At 28.6% G+C, this 10,058-nt stretch overlaps 2 pseudogenes; both read right to left on the reverse strand.

The window, feature by feature from the left end:
- Positions 1 to 285: 285 nt before the first annotated feature.
- Positions 286 to 1,336, reverse strand: LOC124927392 (annotated as a pseudogene).
- Positions 1,337 to 3,995: 2,659 nt separating this feature from the next.
- Positions 3,996 to 5,382, reverse strand: LOC124927402 (annotated as a pseudogene).
- Positions 5,383 to 10,058: the final 4,676 nt, after the last annotated feature.

Here is a 10,058-nt window from a genome sequence, read left to right on the forward strand (position 1 = left end):
TGGATGACTAAATTTTCTTATCGAATAAAGTTCAATACAATATATCTCTATTGACAAGAAAGTGTATATTAATTGAGATGTCGAGATGCATGAAAAGATCATAACAGTAATTGTATATTTCTTTCATATAATAAGCAAGCAGCTCTGCGTAGTGAATTAATGTATAAACAAAAACAGTATTACCCGGAATTGAGCAAACAAAGTTGGGAGTTAGTTCCAATACTTGATTTTTGAAGGTTTTTGAGCCCCATGTGGTCTTGTATTCTGGTACAGCTATTGTGTCCTTCACAACCCATAAGGAATCCCATGAAGAGAACCTGTAAATGAGAACCATATTGAAGAGAAAACTAAAATATGACAATTACCTCTTCTTTCTGAAAAGAGAAAATCCAGAAATTTCTACTTTATAAGAAAACTAAATAAAAAACCTTATGTTTCCATAAAAAACAAAGAAGAAGGAGAAGAAATGGCGAAGACCAAACAAACAAAGTTTAGATAACATAGCACCAAGAAGTGAAAAGTCCATAAAAAAAACCTTCTGAAATAGTCCAATTAGTGAAAAGTTCAGATAACATAGCACCAAGAAGACCAAACAAAGCTCCAGAAGCACCAACTGAAATATTCTTCTATATAAACAATGAAGATAATATGTTTCCACCAAATCCAGACAATAGAGAAATTCCTCCAATCCAAACTGTTCATCAAAATCAAACAAACAATCATAAACAAACTCCACAAGAAACTAATCAATTCATTACAAATCAAAGAAAACAAACGGAATCTAAATGGTTGTTCAAGTCGAATTCCAATGACAACAAGGCTTAACATATTCGCAAACAGATGTATAAGTCCAGCATGTAACCATACACAACTAATCAATTTCCACCGTTGATGTTCATTCACTATCTTACTCCATTCTAATCCTCCTAATTTCTCCAATTTGTATTCAAAAGTATGAGAAACTAATACAATTATACTTCAAATTTCAATTAGCTAGGTTAGGTTTTACGTACGCTGAAGAAGAAGGACCGAAGAGAGGATTCTCTTTGAGAGGTTGAAATGAAATCCTACCGAGGAATCTAGCAACACAAGTTCCGTTCATCTTCGATATATTTATTGTTACTAGGACAGTTGTTGATGAACATGATGGCGATAAACATAGCGATATTAGCTACGACGATCATCGGTACCAGCCAGGACGTCCATTGACGCTCGTATGAATCAAGGAAGTTACTTACTCTGTTCTTATTCAATCCTACTCCATTCTCTGGATCTCGATTCGCCATTATTGCTTGCTATTTCTTCAATTTTTTTTATTTAGTTTGCTAATATATGTGAAGAAGGAGAAGAAACAAAGAAGGAATCAAAATACATATGTAAGGAAAACCTGATTTCATAAATATAAATTTGGAGGGAGAGGCTGAAACGTGGGTTTGGTGATAATAAAAGAGAGTTAATTATAAATATAAATAGTATTTGCGATGGAACTTTTTGGACGGAAATTAACTTCCTCAATTTCGTAGATATATTTGTCAAAAAAATTTGACACTAATCAAGAATTCTAATGGAATTAAAATCCGTTGGAAGGTACATCAAATCAAAAGTACCATAGGAAAATTTCCATATATTTTGTGACATATGTTTACCTTCTATATTAGATATGAAAATGGATATGGCAAAATTTTCTTAATTCTTTTCAACGGTTTTTCTTTGTTATATTAAATTTTTTTGACGTTTTTTAATTCCGTCTCAAATTTTGTGGGTAAAATCGTCGAATTATTTTTTTTTTCTTTCAGAAATGCCTTCTTATTTTTGTAGTGTTTGATATACAGATATTGTAATATACATGAATATACACAAAATTTGATTTAAACAAAAGCGGGGATATCTCAGTTGGGAGAGCGTCAGACTGAAGATCTGAAGGTCAGGCACCTTCACCGCATTTATTTTTAACAAAACCTATCTATATAAAAAATCCACTTTTTATTTACATTTCATTCCTCATGATAAAGTATATAGAAAGTGAGTTAATATACCTAAAACATTTTATGTCCTTAAAAAAAGAAAATGACAATTTTAGGTCATCGTTTGATAAAGTCCAATAGGACATTAACCATATTAACTTGGATCATTTTTCAAGCATTTATTAGTCAATCTATTACATAAATATGACGATATTCATATTTTGCTAGATACTTTAAGATAATTTTAATCAAATTTTGCCTTTAATCAACTTTCAAAAAGGGAAAGAATCCTTCAAAACTTACCCCACAATTTTAGATATAAATTGACAATAATTGAACTCAATTCCAACATTGTTCTAGAATATTTCATAGCATAAATTTTGAGCTTTGAAAAAGTAAGAACTTTGAATTAACAAAATATATAATCAATCATTTTCATAAAATAGTTTATCTAGTAACAGAATGAGAACTTACAAAATGTTAACATGTATCCAAATCAATCTAAAGAACCATATGTATGCATCAGATTTTATCACAAAAAGTATTAGGAAATCCTTAGTATACGTAGTAGAAGGGAGTGATACAAACCCCCTCCTCTCACATAATGGCGGTAACAATTTCATCAGCCAGATTAGCAGCAAGGAGCAAGTTTGTACCCTACATGGTCAAGAGCAACATAGGCGAGACTGAGAGATACTACATCGAGAAGCTGGGAAAGTGGAGGGTTGACCATTAATGGTAAGTGGATAAATCAAGACTTTGCCTACTAACATGTACTAAGCCAACAAACCTTCCATACAACTCCTCTACATGTCTCAAAAATGTATTCACCACATGTAAATAATATATTATATCAAAGTGTTATTACAGGTAGCTGCTCAATACATCATGTAAAGAGAGAACGAAAAAAAAAATGAAAAGAGAGAAAAATTGAATGATGGGGATGATTTTAAGGAGGTAATGATTATTTTAAGTAAAAAGACTTAAAGGTATTGATATATATAAATAAAATATAAAATAATAATTTAAATTAGAGAGTATTTTAGTATTTTTGTTAATGAAATGAGTGATGTGATTGGTGAGAAGTGATTGATTGGAAAATTGATTTGGTTTGAGTTTTAACACAAAATTTGTCAAATTCGAAAAATAAACTCAAAGAGCCCTCAAATAAAAATAAGTTGCATAATTATTAAGAAAAATATTTAAAACCATTTCATATATTTGTAGAAATTTTATAAAATTATTTGAAGTATTTAATAATATAAAATAATTAAAGGAATGGAAATAGGAAGCAAACAAGACCTAAGCTAGGCTTGAGGTTATATTGGATGAAATCTTTCTGCTGTGGATGTTTGAGCCAGGCTCGGGAGACATCAGAAGACCTAGTAATCTTAGAGAGGCTAGACAACAGGTCTGGGACACAAAGCATGCTCGGAGTCGTTCAACCAAACAGCCTTTATAATGAAATATCGCGACCAAAATCAAATTACACAAATGACAGAAACTCAAATATGCTAAAAATCAATATGAGTTCATAATTCGTAATATTTCGTGGATTGAGACTTACAAACGCTTCGTGAGAACTCCTAGACAACTGGGCAACTATTTATATTTTTTTTGGAATTAAAGGAGAACTAGCATGACACCACAATCATGGTTTCATGCTTAAACTTAAAACGTTTTTAGATAAAATCGAATCCGTGACATTTTTTATATTTTAAGACGACTCTTACCACTAACTACCTTTGTGGGCAACTAATGCAATTATTAGCCGAAGGAGAATATGGTTTAGAGGACTTCTCCGAGAATTTCAAATTTTCAAATCAGCTCGCTTGGCTCCAATGAAGGATTTCAATTTAAAGAATTTTCTTCTCTAATTCTTTCCCAAAACAATGATCTAAAGTTTCAATTGATAGTGGGTCCATTTTGAGAGTGTTGGAATTTGGACGAGTCCATTTAAGTGCCTCTTTTCTTAGCCGCTGGATCAAACATATATTCGTAATCTTGTCTCTTCCTATCTAGCCCGTTAGATTAGATTGATCCGATGGCAACTACACGCTCTTCATTGCTTTTGGCTACACTAGATCTGAGTCCCAATTCAACTTAAGGTCATTTTGATTTACTACTTTTTTTTTTTTTATCTATATGACTTTATTTTCTAAAAAAAATATCAAACCAAATTAACACAAAATATATTTTTATTTTAATTTAATTTTTATATCATTTATTTTATTTATTTAATCACCGATTATATTCTATTTATTTATTTTTGACTTTTATTTATTTATTTTGTTCGACATTTAATTAATTTAGGATCCCATACAACACTGTTTCCGAACTAATTAATTTTATTTTTAATCCCATGTAATTAGTCTGTTAATGAATTAAAAAAAATTAATATACTCAAAAATTTTAAAAATTAAAAATTTTATTAGGCAAAAAATAAATATTTATAGAATTCCAGAACATATTATCAGATAGCTATGAATCTCTACAACAGGCTATAAGTGGGTAAAAATGTTTTTGGAACGGATCCAAATGACTACTAAAAAGCTATAAAAGGCAAAGATATGAAATAAAAAAATAATAAAAATTAAACTAAGGCCTTGTTCGATATAAATTTTAAAAAAAACTTATACAAAATCAAATATCACTTCACTCTTTTTTATCCATTACATTACTCAAATCATTAACTAAAATAATAAAATACTATTTATTTTAAATTATTACTTTTTATTTTATTTATATATATATATTAATACCCTTTAAGTTTTTTTTATCAAAAATAATCATCACCTTCTCAAAATGATCACCAATCATAATTTTTTTTTCTCCCTTTAAGTTTTTAAAATAACCCAAACCGAACAAGCTTTTAGTTAATTTATTCAACATATTCCCTCAATTTTATTATTTATTGGTTCCAATAATAATCACACAGCAATTTTATATATATATATATATATATATATATATATATATATATATATATATAAAATAATCAAAGCGGGATAGCTCGGTTGGGAAAACGTCGGAGAAATTGCATTGAGAGCTTCTACTCGTGTCCTAGCTTGTCTGAGAGTTAGATTTGCCTCAATTATTTGTCTTTTGCCTTCAGCTTTCTTCAAATTAGCTTCTGCTATTTCAAGAGTTTCTTGAGCTTCCTGTGGATCAATATCACTCCTCTTCTCCGCATCATTATTGCCTATTCTAGCAAAACCACCCATTAGAGCCAGCATTAACCATTGATCTTAAGGCGTATTCTCAAAATACCTATATCTACAGCTGTGGCAATCGGGGCGTGATTTGGTAATACGCCAATTTGGCCACTGTTAGTAGATAAAATAATTTCGTTCACTTCGGAATTCCAAACACTTCGGTTAGGGGTCAGTACACAAAGATTTAAAGTCATTTCTTCAAATTACTCTCCATTTCTAATTTAATAGCCTTCGCAGTAGCTTCATCGATGTTTCCTACCAAATAAAAAGCCTGTTCAGGAAGACCATCTAATTCTCCGGAAAGAATTAATTGAAAGCCCCTAATTGTTTCGGCTAGACCAACATATTTTCCCAGTTCCGGTAAATACTTCTGCTACGAAAAGATGAAGATAGATATGAAGGTCTCACCGCATAATTTTTATATTTTGCTAAATTGAAAAACTAACTCTATATTCATATTTTGCAACACTTTAGATAATTTTAATCAAATTTTGCCTTCCAATCAACTTTCAAATAGGGTGAAAGAATCCTTCAAAACTATGCCCTCAATTTTAGATCTAAAATTGACAATAATTGAACTCAATTTCAACATTGTTCAAGTATATTTCATAGCATAAATTTTGAGCTTAAATAAGTAAGAACTTTAATTAACAAAATATATAACCAATCATTTTCATAAAAAAATTTATAAAATAGTTTACCAAGTATTATAAATTAGAACTTAAAACAATGTTAACATTGTATCCAAATCAATCTTTTAAATAACTACATGTATGCACCAGATTTCATCACACAATATCAGAAAAAAAATGTAGCCTGTATGCACCAGATTTCGTCACACAATATTAGAAAAAAATGTAGCATTTTGAAACTGAACAAAATAACTTATAAGATTTGAGACGACATGAGACTAAACCAAATTATCACTCAAATTCAGCTTATTATGATAATTAGAGCAGCAATTACATAAAGGAACAAAAAAAAAAATACAATTTGCTATTATAATTAGAACATATTTTAAATTGCACACAAAACATTGGTACACAAAAACTTGTTCAGGAACACTACCACATTTTTTTTTTACATAAGTTGAATTTCAGACTACATTCAGAACATGTTTTGTCAAATGGCTAAGTTAGATTGTTAATTTTTCTTTATCACACAAACAAATGACGTTCTCTTGTATTGTACTTGAATTTGGGTTTAAAAGTCAATTTTAAAAAATCCAATCCAGCCTAATTATCTAACTTGTAATACAATCTAAACTTTAATTATATCTAGAAATCATAATCCAATCTCTTACTCACCATAACTTTTAAACCAAACACATGAAAATTAAAAGCAATAAAGACGGCGATAACAAAGAAATTATGAAAATGAAAAGCAATAAAAAAACATTTTGGTGAATGCACCTAGCATGTCAAGATGTCACCAACCTCTTAATAGGAGAACGACTTCACTTTATTCTTTATAAGTGATAAAAGATTATACTCCTTAATTGTTGATAACTTATGCGAAAAATAAGCGTACATTAGTTGAAGATCGATCACAAACGAAGAAGATTTAAAAAAGATATAAAGTAGAGAATAAGAAACAACAGAATGATTTATTATGTTAGTATCGATTTGTGTGTTTGAGAATTAATGACCAAATCGATTTATATACATGAATTTAAGAAACAACCTTAATTAGTAAGTATAAAACTATCCTAATATTCTATTAAATAAAATAGTTCTTAAATAGATAATGTCTCAATATCTCCCCTCAAGATGGACCTATTGAAGAAAATTTTGGACTGGAGATGTTCAAATGTTGGAAACTCTCAAGTTTTTTTTAAAAAAAAATCTAATTTGAAGTCGATGTTATTTCCTTTGGAGTTCCATGTTCAAGACAAAGTTTTAGAAATTTTGTCTCTAATCTATCAATCTTTTGAGCAACTTTTAAATTGTTTTATATTATCCATTAGTTATCTCCGATGGTGCATCTTCATCATTGAAGTATTGATTGTATAGTGTAGACATTCTTCCTCAAGTTGGGTTGGTTTGTTATTGCCTTTATATCGAGCTTTAATATCATCTCATAATTACTGTGAAGTACAATACTATAAAAGTTAGGAGTGACCAAATGGGTAAAACCAATCCGTTTTGTATGATCCGTATTAAATCCAAACTAAATTTATTCAATCCGTAATCCAAACTATTTTAATAATTAATACGGATCGGATACAGATTGAATTGAAAATGGTTTGGATAATCCAAACTAAAAAAAATATTTATATATCAACTTGAAATTAGTCAACAATATTTTTTTTAAAATTGATTTTTTTATTATTATTAAATTTGAATTTAAAAAATAATATAAAATATAATTATAAAAAAAATACCATTGTCAAAGTGATGATAACTAAAATATATATTATATTGAGATGAAACTTTATTTAAAGAAAAGTATATTAAAAAATATTTTTTTATTTAGATAGTCTGGATAATTTGGATAATCTTAATTCAATCCGATTTAATTCAATCCAAACTCAATCCGATCCGATCTCAATCCAATCCGAATTAGTATTTAGAATTCAGATTGGATTGGATTTCGGATAAATCCACCCAATGCTCACCCCTAATAAAAGTGGACCCTATTCTTTTTTTGTTGTATGTGTTCATTATTAAAGTCCTTACTGCTGCATCAAAGCATTATTTTTTCTTTTAAGGTCCTCAAGAATCTGGCAAGAACGGTCGATGAAGCATGTCTTCATTTTCAATAGTAGATCAAAACCAAGCCAAATACTATTATTCCATTCGAAGTAGTTCATTAAAGTAATAATCGTTAATGTGAGAACAATTGAATCTCCTCCATGTAGATACAGATGATCAATTCGATCACGTTTTCTTTTTTACCATTGATCGCTAAAAAACCGTGTTAATTTTTGTTCAAATTGAGTTAGGGTTTCGACTAACTATTTGTTCGGCATCAACTTCTATCTAAGAAATAACTGATCAATCTTGAGATTGATCAGTTATAGATGCTTCTCACAATATATAAAATATGATAAATACGTATCTCAATACTCCCCTTTCAAGATGAATATCTTGGAGAAAAAACTCTTATCTCATATTCTCGAAAAATTAAAAAGTCTAGACTTTTGAAAATATGTTTTAAATACCTCACAATATAGAGTGCAACTTTCCAATAAGTTATAGATGATTCATTCGTTAATTAAGATTGTTGTTATACATCATTATATGAAATATTATGCTCGCTCTAATTTAGATATAACCATATTTTAATATGTCTCCTCGACTTACACTGTTCATTAACAGATTTCTATAATTTTTTATGCAGTTTGATACTCTCAATGGGTTCAATTATATTTTTGCAATTTTTGTATGCAGTTTGATACCCTCAATGGGTTCATAATTAAATTCTACAATTTTTCCATGCAGTTTAATATTTTTCAATGGATTCATAAATAGATATCAACATTTTTTACGGAGTTTGATACCCCTCAATGGGTTATAATTAGATTTATACAATTTGTTTTATACATTTTAATATCCTAAGCATAGGTTCATAATATGCAAATTTTATTTTATGTAATTTGATACCCATAACCATGGGTATATTAGTAGATTTACTACTCATTAGGCCAACATTATCGATAAATACTATCAGTATCATTTGTAATTTCGAGACTAATATTTTTTTTTTTAAATTCTAAGGTCTTTTATTTTGAATTTGAATCAATGAATCTTACCAGCATCCATAATAATATTTCCTTTGATTACATTAATACCATCGGTATTATGTTCAATTTTAAGACCAAGCATGAATTTTGCAAATCAAAGATCTACGATTTAGATTTAGAATCGGTGTATCTTATAAGTATCCATATTAATATTTTTTTGGTTACATCATACATGAATACCATCAGCATCATGTTCGATTTTGAGACAATTATTTTTTTACAATTTCGAGATCTTTTATAGAAAAATTTTAATTAATTAAAATTTTGGTTTCTGTAATGTCTAATATATCATACTCAGTCATTAAAATGTCATCTACTTATATGAGTAGGAATGAAATTGTTTTGATCATTATGTCTAATATATAGACAATGATCATATTTCGATTTTTATTAATTTGTAACTCAGTCACTAAATCATTATGCAAACTCTTCATTATCTTCGTCTCAAGATGATGATATATTATCATTTTTTCGAGGACTTTCGATCTTTTCATTTATTTTCTCATTGAATGAAAATTATTTTCATAAAATGTCACATCCATTGATGTCATTATTTTATTTTAATCAATTTGATATAATATATGTATCATTTTTTATTTAAAGAATATCCTACAAATATGCATTTGATTTGTGTAGGTTTAATTTTCTCTTTTTGAAGATTATTCTTAATCATATAACATAAACATTCAAAAACTTTGAGAATTTTATAATTCACTTCACACTTGTTCAATATTAAATATGGAGTTTTCCAATTTAACACTTTTGTTGGTAATCTATTTAATAAAAATGTTGAAGTGAGAAGTGATAATGACCAAATTTTATTGGTAAATTCAAATTATTCAACAAACATCTAATTATTTCGGTTAAATGTCTGTGTTTTCTCTCCACAACTCTTTTATTGTGGGGTGAAATACGTGTTTTGGTGAATAATTTTCAATTTTTTAAAAACATGTGTATAGCTAGAATTAACAAATTTTGTCCCCAACCCAACCCAAAGTGGGTTGCGGGTTAGACATGCCAGTCAGCGGGTTGTCTCACTACAAATAAAAATAAACAAAAATCATTAATAGTTATAGAAAACAAGAGTTCAAAAACATGATCAAATAGTTATAATACACCAAACAAGAGTCTTGT

Source organism: Impatiens glandulifera, chromosome 1 (assembly GCF_907164915.1).
Source record: "Impatiens glandulifera chromosome 1, dImpGla2.1, whole genome shotgun sequence".
Taxonomy (NCBI): domain Eukaryota; kingdom Viridiplantae; phylum Streptophyta; class Magnoliopsida; order Ericales; family Balsaminaceae; genus Impatiens; species Impatiens glandulifera.